Source organism: Rhea pennata, chromosome 7 (genome assembly GCF_028389875.1).
Source record: "Rhea pennata isolate bPtePen1 chromosome 7, bPtePen1.pri, whole genome shotgun sequence".
NCBI classification, from domain to species: domain Eukaryota; kingdom Metazoa; phylum Chordata; class Aves; order Rheiformes; family Rheidae; genus Rhea; species Rhea pennata.
In genome coordinates this window covers 32,421,207-32,433,695 of record NC_084669.1, presented here as the reverse complement: position 1 = coordinate 32,433,695, position 12,489 = coordinate 32,421,207, and the positions used below count along the sequence as shown (strand labels likewise).

Genomic DNA, 12,489 nt, shown 5'->3' with positions numbered 1-12,489 from the left:
AATATCTGGTTACAGAGTACATTAGAGAAAATTTACAAGTTTTTTATATAATCAGTGAAGCCATGCCACTAAAATTATAACTCCAGGTATTGTTTTTCCCATGTAGTAAGCATTTCAAACTTTGAAAAATTGGCAAATACTTAGAACAGCCTTTTGTAGTCTTTTATTGAAGTTTGGGCCCAGGTAGATGCCTATATTTGCCCAGTAGAGGTATCTATATTTTAGTTCCAAAGTAAATATGATAGTTTAAGTCTAATGAATTATTCACATTGTACACTTCGCCAGCTAACTGTACCGATAAGATGCTTAGAAAAAAGCTAAAAGTGCACAGGATTTGCTATACCAAGATTAAAAATTAGAGTGGGAAAAAAACACTCACACCATTGTGCTTAGCCAGAATGATGTTAAAGTTTTTCCTCTATCCTACTTTTTAAATATATATCAAGGTTAAATATAAAAACTTCACGCAATACTCACTCCTAAGCTCAACTGAGAAAGCATCACAAAATCTAAAGTATGTATTAGTACTCAAACATTCCTTTTTCATTTGTCATTTAGTGAATTTCTGCACTCTTCAGCCAGACAGTGATTATGAGCGACAACATTCAATGCAGCAGCAAATGCAGCCCTACGTACTGCTGCTAGCTACGGTGCCATCGTGCAAACCAGACGTATGGTCGTGTTGCTGAACACTAAAGAATCACACTAGAGAAAAAAAGAATTCAAGCAAAGAGTGGCACTAGACATGGCTACTGGCACAGCTAGGCAGCTGGGGGCAAGTAAGAACTGGTCACAAAGGGAAGATCTTGACCTGCTTAACCCACCAAACTGAAGGCCAAAAGATGAAAATTGTGAGGTCTGTGAATCAAAACGCTGCATCTGAAAGACCGTATCAGGGAAAAGGGGCATCACCAGATGTGCATGTGCCAGCACCTGCGGGTACCCCTGCACATCAGGGCTGTCCTGACCACACAGTGGGGACATCCAGATTTAACATAAGGCACAGCTGACATTAGGAAGAGCGAGTATTAACTAACCTAAATATGTGGAGGCTGCAAAAAGTGTACAACCTTGAGTGCACTTTTCAGTTGGAAGACAGTAAAATCAGAGAAAACAAACACCAACCCATTTCAGAACAGGGCTTGTAAACTTCTGAAAAGAGACCATATAAATCACTGATGTCAAGATCAGGACCTCTGCTAGGTCTTGGATTCTCTCCTCTGTGTATTTAAATCCGTAATTGTACAAGTGTGATCATTTAGGTTAACTAAATAGAAACACACAACTGTTTGCATATGTTGCAGCTTGTGTGTGTTGCAACTTGAGACCTAGTAACCAAGTCCAGAACCAAAGCTAATCACAAAAAGGATAACTTCCTTTTCCCAGAAAAAGCTGCCTCCATATGGAGCTCCAAATGCAGAAAGTTTCCCAAATTGTGCCAGGCCATTGAAGCAACAAACTCACTATTGTTGTGGCTCTGTGTTTCTCAAGCACAAACTAAACCTCTAGTTTGTCCCACTATCACAGCTTCAAAACTCTTTGCTTGCAGCTACTTAGTCCTCCCCTTGCTCTTCAAATGACCTGAACAAGTCCAAAGTCGTATCGACATTAACTCACCTAATGCAGTCAACCTAAGCAAATGAACGTGACCAAGACAACACAACCTAGAGGTATGCCTTCCAAAGGGTCTCCTTCCGTATTAAGCGAGACTACTCCTTCTACCCCAGAGGGAGCAATGCCACTACAATAAAAATGTAAAAATGTATGAAAGATGAGCTTCTCCCAGAACACCAATAGCAACATTTAAGCATCACAGATAAACTGTACACTTCAGTCTTGTTTAATACAATTCAGAGGTTCATATTATTTAACTCAAATATGGTTAAAATGAACGTGCTGAATGAAGTCTACCAAGCAATTGTCTTGCTGTAAGAGCAATTTCTGAGTCCACTAGTTCACAAATTTGAGTGTAAAACAACACTGTCATCACCTTCAAAACTTGCAAATGCCTATAACAGAAGAGTGAACCAAAAACAAGGTTGTCTGGAGGCAAATAAAGCGATCAGGAAAGATTCAAAAAGTTTTTCAGATGCACAAGCCACAGATACTAGCAAGACAGACGACTAAACACTGACTTCATTTCTGATGGCAGCCATTTCATCAATGTACATCCTTACAAGTTTTTCATTAGCTTAGGAATAGTATGAAATGCATTAGGGAAATGAGTAACAACACACTGTATTTAAAGTGAAGCATATGACCAACATGCTTTTAATCAAAGTACAGAAGATAAACTTCAAAAAAAGAATACAATTGATTAAAAGGCTAAGCTGTAGTTTTAAGAATGGCCAGATTTCATTCCAGCTACAAATATATGATCTCTAAACTGAATACACATGAGAGATGGATTAGACAGTAGCAGGTATGTTCTGCAGGGTATTTAAATAGAATGCTAACATAGCAAATTCCAGGATTTTTATTGTAGTTTATTTTTAATTTGCATCATTCTGGTGACCTGATTTATGGCATAGCCCATGAAATACTATACAGACACAAAAGAGATCAACAAGTATGGAAAAAGGAAGAAAGGAAAGGAATTTTAAATTGGGTTCACAAGAAAAGAAAAGCCCCCAAAAAACATAGAATAATGAAGTTGGAGCACATGGCACTTTAGAAAGATCTTTAGTTAATACTCAGTACGTTTTTCAGTTGTTAAATGATTTTAAATAATTTTTCATACCAAATACTTGTTGCATATTAAGGTGATAGTTATTACTGTCTCTGTTACACACTATGAACAAAAACAAACACTCAGAATTGTGGCTCAAAGTACTGAGAACGATATATTTCACTAATAAAGAAAAAGGACCCCCTACACACTATAAAAAAAAAAAAGTTAGAAACCAAAGCAAGATAATCTTCATGAAGTGCTGGATTTCCTGTTAGATTAGTATTTTTCCAGCTATTTCCTCCTTTTACCCTTCCTCCTTCCTCTTTAGAGAGCTCTTTGCATCAATGATGCTGGATAACTATCTTATTTAATTTAGCTTCTAAAAGTTACTGCTTATTTCTATGAGGACAAGTTACAATTAACAATAATTATCTATTTCATCAGTAGTTTATGAAGTCTGGGATGCTACCTGTATTTGCAATTTTTAAACCTATGTTTTGCTCCATATATGTAAGGTTTAGCACATATGTGAAATTCATTATTAACCTGGAATTATTTTGAAATCTTTTTCCTCTCCAAATCAGTCGCTTCTGAAAACAGTAAGTGTTGCCAAACACAAGGAAAAAGATATCCCTTTATTTACTAATTGAAAGGCTAAAGGTTTTTTCCCCCCCCTTCATACACCACAAAAATTCCATCTTTTGTAGGGAAAGAATTAAGAAAAGCATTCCAGAAATTATGAAATTTACACAAAGTCATTAAAAGTCAAAACCATTTGACTGCTCACTACAAAGAGCTGCAAAATTCAGTAAGTCATTGAGGTTTACCTCAATCAAATAAACTGAGAAAAAAGCAAGTGTTAATTTGTGTCTACAGCTTAGGAAAACACACTGTCACCGTTTCCTAGGTCCCTGCATCCTAAGCTCAACTTCTTTCTGAAGAAATCAAGAGTATTAACCCCAACTCTCAAAATAAGTCTCATTTTTGAAATATTATTTTGAAAAGCTTTTCGAATTTACCTCTGAGGGATGTATTTTGGTAGATTATTTTAGTAATCCTACTAATAGTAGTAAAAGTGTTGTTATGAAACCAACTTCACTTCAAAAAGCAAAATTTGGAATTTTCATATAGAATTTTCAAGCCAAGACAACAAGGCTTTGGGAGCATGGGATAGGTGGGAGTGGAACACAGAAAATGATTCTTTTTTAATTCTCTCCAAATAAATCTATATGCCTTCCATAGGCTAGAATGCACCATGTAATCCATCTGATTATTAATCTTGAGATAAAATTTCATACTATAATAAACAAAGTTTTGCTTTTCCAACTTTGTAAATAGAAGTAATGCCTTCAAAACAGTATGTTAGTAACAACACAGAAAATTAAGTGAATGCCTAGCACTTTTTATTTTTAAATTAACAACAGTCCTAACCTAGGAAATATGTCCACAAGTCCAGTTCAGTTATTTAACAGCTTGCTAAATTCCATTTCAAATAATGAATAGGAGAAAAAAAAAAAAAAAAAAACACAACCCCCCCCCCCACATTTCTGGGGTTTGCTTCCCATCAACGCAGGTTGCTAAAACCACCATTATTCCCAGTTACAACAAGAATGCTTTAAAACGACAAGCCCAACAAGCTATTTATGGCAGACAGACTTATTTTAGAAAAACACTTTTAGCCATGAAAATAAAAAGCCTTTGGTGCTCATGTCCACCTTGTTCTTCCTGGGACAGCACAACTTTTTGCACAGCCAAGTCAGGTACCAGAGCTTGCTTCAAATTCAACAGAAAAAGCAGCTTTTAACAGACCTGCATGCACCAGCTGTAGGTGTTCATACATCCAAGGCCTTGAGAAGGGGCCACCAGATGGGGGAGTTCTTCCATGTCTTCTCCAGACCCACAGCCTCCTCCATCTGGCACATCTGGTGCCACAAATATGACCCAAGTAGAAAAAGAGCACTTAATTTTCTAAGAGTGCATCTTACAGCAAAAATGCTACCTGTCAATGGAAATCCTGCTTGAAGTCATTTCAATATGTATAATGACAACTGATATGCAAGCAGCGTTTCTGATGAGAAACACGAAAGCATCAGTGCTCTGACAGTATTTCCAAATGAGCTCTGAAATTCTGGCCTGGTTACTAGCCACGGGCGAGCACTTCACCCTTCTGCCAAAGGCTCTTGTCCCCAAAGCAGATTTGATAGAAGCCAGATCAAACCAAATGGTAATTAATACAAGGCACCGAACAACAACCTGTTCATCTCTGCCAACCTCTGCTACTCGGGAAACGCCATCATCTTAGAAACAGGATTTATTTTATGGTACTAAATCATTCAGTTGACTTTCACAAAAAAAAGCAAGATTATTTTTACACAAAATCCTAACATCGGTTTCAGAAGTATGGAAAAAAGACTATGTAAATGTGCATGGTAAGCATTTTGTATTTTAAGCTATACTCTGTTTATTATAATTTCTTCCATACCATGAAATATTTAATATCAAGTTTTTGATTTTCAAGATATATTGGATTGCCAAGGTTCTGTCCAATACAAATATAAAAGAGTTGAAACAGGTGTTAACCATTATGGTACCCATGAAGTACACACGTCTTGTCTACTTAATCACCAAAGTATAAAAAAAGCTCAATTGTAATTTGTTGCAAGTTCACACACAAAAAAGCGAAATTTTACGTTATTTTAATTATGAAAACATTGTTATAATATAGGCCATGTTTTAAAGGAACTGAACCCAAGGTACACAAAGTCAGCCTTCTTCAAATGAATTATTGTGATTTTTTTTTGTTGATCACACATCAATTTTGCACCTTATCTTCCAAGTTCTAGAAATTGTTATTGAAAATGTAATATACATTTATGAACTTGCTTTTAAGTTGACTAGTATCAAGAACTTCTTCCTTCATCTGCATTAAAAGACTATGTTTATACAGAATGTAACATGTTCTGCTCTTAACATTCCAGCTTCACAGAAACACAGAATTATTCCTTCCATCAAATAACTCTTCCAGAGAGGAGATAATGTAACTAGATATTATTTGAATTTCAGTAAGATAATTCAACTTTATGGCATTTCATGCAAGCATAAAATAAGATAAATAATGAGCTATCTTTCACTTTTTCCTATCTACTGGATGAGAATGATTTCATGACACTTGAGTCTGCCCTCATTTTTGATCTTCGGATGTCCTCAGAGATTTGATCTTTTCTGAAACTACCACAAAAAGGTGCTAACTACATGGTGATATTTTTCAGAAATAGTTATTAAAAGCAAGAGTAAAAACAGTGATATTTTTCAGAAGTTACCAAGCTGTTTATCACATTTAAAAAAACATTTTTCATTAAACAGTTAGGCCAGAAACCAACTGACAAAGATTAGGTTTGTATATGCACAGAAGTCAGACCATAACCCATACATACTTTGAAAGTTTGCTCATATCAAGCCAAGATAAAGAATTCCAACCCATAGGCTACAGAGTTTAGCTAAATTACTTAAAATAAACCTTTAGAAAAAAAAAAAGGCACACGTTTGTAAAAAAAAGACCTTAAGTTGCATTTGCTGAAATCCAAACAAAACAAAATCTGACATTTTTCCTGCAATTCTAAAGCTAGTCTCCCAGATTTTAGCTTAAAAAATATGAAGTTACATAGGGAAAAAAAAAAAGTTATGCTGAAATGAAAGTCTGTCTAAAGAAGAAAAAAAGATAACAAGGCCTAAATAAACAAGACATTTGCACAACAAACAACTTGAATTCCATTTTCCAATTGATTTTTCACTAGTGTACCAATTACATATTCCTCTCACTGGAAAGTGCCTTAGATTCCCTGAGACTTGTTCTTAGTTTGGTTCAAGTTATAGACACTCTTCCACTAACACAATTAATATTGCTATCATGGAAAGACAGAACCTTGCTATTGTGAAAAAATGAAGAAAGTCCACATAGTAGTCTGATCTAAGTGACAAAAACAAAAAAATCATTAACTTTATTAGAATAAATTTGATCCAATAGCCTGAGATATATGCCACTCTCAGCAGTCAAGTAGCTTCATAAATGTGCCCAAGTTTTCCAGAGTCAATGAATGAAAATCAGACTCTTTATGTATGAACCTAAGACAGTTTCTAAAGTACCCTCTAAATTATGAAGCTGTTCAGCATAGACAGGACAGAGTAAAGCCACAAAGCCAAAGGAAGGTAGGCGGTAGGAAGGATAGAGGGAATTGAGGGGCAAAAACTGAACAAACTAGCAAAAGTATAGCTGTGCATCTAGCATGCTGACAAATTTGCTGGGTTGGGAACTACCCAACGTCTGCAATACTACATACATTTCCTAATGGTATACGTATCCTGCAACAGATGGACTCTAGAACTGAAGGTGAAAAATTGGGAATATCATCTTGCATTAACAAGTTAAGGACATTAAAAAAAATTTAAAAAACAATGAAGACATGCATGATAGAACTTACAGAGTTTATACGTGACCCTTCGTGCTCTCACAGAGCAGCCAAAGAAGAAGAATTGGAAGAATTTCCGTGTGTTCAGAAAATGACAGTAAATAGATTGTTAAGAAACTAGACATTTTTGGGTGGGTCCCACTGTATCTCCTTCTGTTAGATGGAATTTGATACACAAACTACTAAGTTATTCATAAAAAGGCCAAATGTGCTGTAACTTCTGATAAACATACTAATTCTGGAAAAAATGGGCTCTAAATATAAGGATATCCTCACCAAGTTGTTGAAATACAGTCAATACATACGACCACTCTGGAAATCCTATGTCTGTGGCCTCTTTTCAACCTACCTGCTAGATGGATGAGGTTTTTTGAATCAAAGCCTAGATCATCTGGGCACACATTTAAACAGACACGTAAGAAGTCTGCATTCTTCATTGTCCTCAAGTCCACGCTTATTCTTAGTTACAGCACCATAATTTTTTTTTTTTTTTTTTTAAGAACTTTTCACGCTGCATACTATAATACAAATAAAACTGTTGGAACATGAAAAACATCCTAAAACAAAAGTTTAGGAAACTTCAGCTATACGGTTTGTGATGAATAAAGAGAACAATGCACAGAAAAGGGAAACTCTTCAAAGAAATGATTGCTTCCACTACCAAAAGATAAGCAGCCCATTCTGGAATCAGAAATTACTATAGTTGATATTTGAAGAGCATATTTAGGGGTTTTTTTGTTTGTTTGTTTTGTTTTGACAGGTATAGCACTTTAAAGGAGACAAGGAGGAAGATGAAATAACCCAAGAGAAAGAAAAAGTACTGTTCAATTGTCAGGCGAGAAAAATAATTTCAGCTATGTCACTTCCTTTAAAAAGTTTGAGGGGGGAATAAAAAGTTTGAGGGGGGAATAAAGTAAAGTATGGTAAGTTGAGCTGTCTGCAATTATAAATGCAAGAATATCTGTATCAGCATTACCTGAAAAGGAACAGACAACTTTTCAGTATGGTATGGTAAGAAGTGGCAAGACCTAGCAACAGAATTATCTTAGCTGAAAAGAAAAGTGGACTTAAATATGTTTTTTTGCTTGTTTAAGGCTGTTCAATATTACTAGAAATGAATATTACTCATGGCAAAATAAGAGAACACTCACTAGCAAACAGCATTTGATCTGACATACCAAGGAGACAAGTACAGGAACATGCACACTGCTCATGGGTGACAAGTTAGATAAATACACTGAATACATTGTATCTTTTGATGCAGCCCTAAAAGTGTCAAAACTGCATCCCCAAGGAGAAGGCTTTCACTTCCACTGTTGTGCATCCCACAGCAGGGAACGAAGCCACCAGTCTTAGGAGATACTGAAAGCCAACACAGCACAAGATGACGACAGCAACAACCCTATCCAGATATGCTATAAAGACCAATAGGACATAGATTTTGAACAAACACTCCTGATGACTGGCTCCTGGTTTCTTTAAAGACTGCATGGATTTGAGGGTTAATAACATCAGGAAAAAAAAGAATCAAATTTCATTACAGGCTACTATTTGTCAATTCTTTTCTCCCTACATCAATATTTTTAGAATTGCCCAACTATAAAAGTCCATCCAGAATCAATAATTTAACACATAACAATTGTAAATTTTAGCTATATCCCAACAGATTTTTCTGGATTTGTAAAACAAATTTATCTCTAGAGAAAATGCTGCCTGCCAAGTCTCCACGTAGAGAAAGGTTTTTTTTGTTTATTTCCATAGGCAAGTTACAGACTAAAGACAGAATGTGAAGCAGGGGCGGCTCTGGGAACCCCACTTTCCCACTTGGAAGCCTCTCCTTTAAAAGGCACACGGGACTAGCTTCTCCAGGCAGCCGCAGAATGCCTCCTTATGTGACGTGGAGCATAATAGACGACTTGGCCAAAGATTTAAGATTTCAATGAAGATGAAGGGAATTTTTCAGTTCTTGCCAGCTCCTTTTAAGAATGAAGCCAGGAAAACTGACTAGCTGCTAGCACTGTATTACCTGATTAAAACTATTACATTAACTTCTTCAAGCTAACTTCTTCAGAAAAAATAAACACACACAAACAAGTCACCTGTTGTCACAATTACTTTGCTTCTCATCCCTTGCACACAGAAATCCTAATAACAAAATCTTCCCTTAACGGCTTGGTTACGATTGCGATGTTAGAATTGCGATCAAAGATCGGGGAATCCAAAAAGAAATGTAGCACAGTAATTACTGCTAGTCTAGTCCAACAGTACGCAAGTCAATTCTACTCAGTGCTTTAACATATTGGGTTAAATATTCCTGAAAGCCTCCTGCATCAACCTGCAGAGGCATCTGATGATTCTAACAGTGCTTACAGCAGATGTGCCAGCTGATGTTTCTAGATGAAATTTTCAACTTCTCCTCTACTTTCATCCCAACTTTTATCAACTTTTTCAATTTAATGCTAATATTTCCAGAGCTTGTAGCCTGTTCAAGCTTTTCTCATCTCACTATCAAAATCTGGGCTGAAAACAAAGCTTCTTCCCGCTTGAGATACTCAGCTGTCCAAATATAGGCTTTTTACTCTTTAGTTTTTAGCTTATTTGAAAGATACTGTATGCCCCCCACTTTTCATCAAAAAGCTTCTGAAGTATTGATGTTTGAACTATGGTATTTGTCATTATGAGGGTTCATTCCTATATCTGAGTGGTGGTTAGCATAAATTAACATACTAGATCAGACAGTAAATCTGCATTACAGCTGAATATACTGAAGAGCTATGTGAGAATCTTCCATTTGGTCTCATTTCAACAACTGTATGAGATTAAACCAGTGGGCATCCTTCTGGAAACAGCATAGGACTTGTACGAAATTTCTTAGATAACAAAAATTGAACCAATGTCTTCAAAAAATGTTACTTGAGAATCTCCTCAAAGCATAATTGGTCCAAAGCTAATGCAAAAACTCCTTTTCATGTTTGTAAGAGTTTTTGTTGTTGTTGTTGTTGTTTTGTTTTGTTTTTTTTTTTAAGTGGCTAGAATTATTTTAGGCCACCTATGCAGAAAGTGTAGCAAGCCACAGGGCTGTATGCAAGGAGATAAGAGCTCAAAGGAAAGGGAGATTTCAAAACACTATCTCAGCTAGAGCAGCAATAGTCACAGATGATGTTGAGTATTATTCTGAAACAAGAAAACCAGCCGGCCCACTACTGTAAGTATTTATCTCCCAAGAAATACCACCTGTACTGAGATGTTAACAGGAAAGATTAGGTGGTTTGGCTTCGGTCATTTTATTTGAAGAGTTGGTTAATTGCCTCCTTCCTTTCAATGAGCCTCCCTTCAAATCAGTCTTCCAGGAAACTTGGGACCCTGCTGTTGAAATTATAAACCAGGCAGAAACAATTTTCACATTATATTAGTTTGTTCCAAATACTGTGTAGGCACAAAATGGAGCACAAAGTCCTGAGATGAAGTCAACAAGAAGGCAAGAACACTCTCGCACATGAAACACTGCCTAGATAATACCAACTCCTTTGACCCGTGATCCAAAGAGAGGTAGTTTTGGAGGAGACAGCTAGAACAGAGCTGCTGTCATAGCTGTAGGAAAAATCTCACCAATGTCCCACAGGACATACAGCTGTTATACAATAGTTCTTGTCACAGAAACGAAAAGCTATTTACCGAGGCAACCTGTTTTCCATTGCTGCACGATTACTCCCTGACACAAGGGAGCAGATCAAAACAATGCAACGGGGTTAATCCATTCCGGCCACGCTTTCATTCGGCCTACCACAGCTCACACCCCTCGTTCTGCTCCGACTGCCTTCTTGCTATTTGTCTGAGAGCTAACAAGCACCTCCTCATGCTGAGTTCAGCCAGCAGTTTTCTACCTAAGACATTCAGTGAGAGGAAAACAAAAAGCTGGAAGACAAGTCTTCTCTTTTAGGCTCTAGCGCTTTTCCTCTTCCCTGAACCTAGTCACCATGGGCTCTTCAGAAAGGAGAGCACCAGCTGACTGTGCAGCCTCCCATATTGTCACACAGCTGGGAAGGAGGCATACTTTTGAGTCAAAACACTGTCGTCAGGAAAAAAAGAGATGCAAAGCCTGGCATTTTCCTAAGTACTCTGCAGCAGGGCAGCCCGAGTCCCTGGATGCAGCAGACACACAGAAACCTTTAAGGAGTACCTCAAGAGGCAAAACCTCTCCTGCTGCCAGGGACCGACGGATCTGACTCTGCCCCCAAGCTGCAGTATCCATTTAACAGAACTTGCTGTTTACAGGGGAAAGAAATAATTTGAGAAGTGCCCCAGGGGCTGACTGAGGATAACTGCCAAATATAAGAGCTCTGCTCTCAGCAGATTGATGACTAGGGATATTCCTTCCATTTGTTTAGTGCTCAACTTTCCCTCAATGCACGACCACTTTTCTTGTCAGGTATGTGCACAGATACTGTATGATTCATTACATAGGAGAGAAGAATGTAGAAAGGCTGTAAAAAAAATAAGAAACAAAAACCCTACAGATTTGGATAAAAACGTACACAATATTTTTCTGATGGGCCTGCTTATTATGAGTCATTCACAGATGTGGAGTTACAGGATAGAAGCCAAGATTAAGTCAAAGACAAAGCTTTATACAGGAAACCAGTTTAAGTCTGTTTCAGTGCAGGTTACATATTGAGCTACAAGGGAAAAAAGCCTTTCCAAAGAGTAATGAGACACTGCGCATATCTGGAACCATTACACTGAAAGAGATTTTGCAAAATCTCTTTCAGACAAGGACAGAAACATTTGGAACTGAGAGGTCTCTTCTCTTTCTAAAAACAAAACCAACCACACACTCACCAGCTTCCTGGAGGTAACTAGAGTATTCAGAGAATAGAACAGAAATAGTTACCTTTTCCTGCCTACACCACCCAAAATACCACTCTCCTTCTATTTCAACCCCCATACAGTGACACCCTCCCCCCCAACACACAGTATCCCAGGGAGTTTTCAAGGATGCAGACTAAGCATCTTTTGAAGATCTCTCAATTCCTGTTCCTGTATGTATACAGTGTGTCTAAAACTTCGTATTAAAAAGAAGAAAAGAAACACTCAATTCCAAATACGTAGGAAGCTTGATATCATAGTATCACAGAACGGTAAGGTTGGAAGGGACCTCGGGAGATCATCTAGTCCGACCCTCTGCATAGCCCCATACACGGATTGAACCCACGGCCTAGGCATTAGCAGCACCATGCTCTAACCAACTGAGCTAAACCTGCCCTCTCTCTCTCTCTCTTTTTTTTTTTTTAAACGAGCGTTTTGGATGCTTGTCCTTTTCTATCTTGCATTAACCAATTTGAAAACAAATGG

General features: G+C 37.3%; 1 protein-coding gene across 1 annotated transcript in view; it reads right to left on the bottom strand.

Annotated features, from left to right (window-relative positions):
- The window catches only part of BICC1 (BicC family RNA binding protein 1), a 113,673-nt gene that overhangs the window by 78,030 nt on the left and 23,154 nt on the right, over nucleotides 1–12,489 (bottom strand). The window lies entirely within an intron of this gene.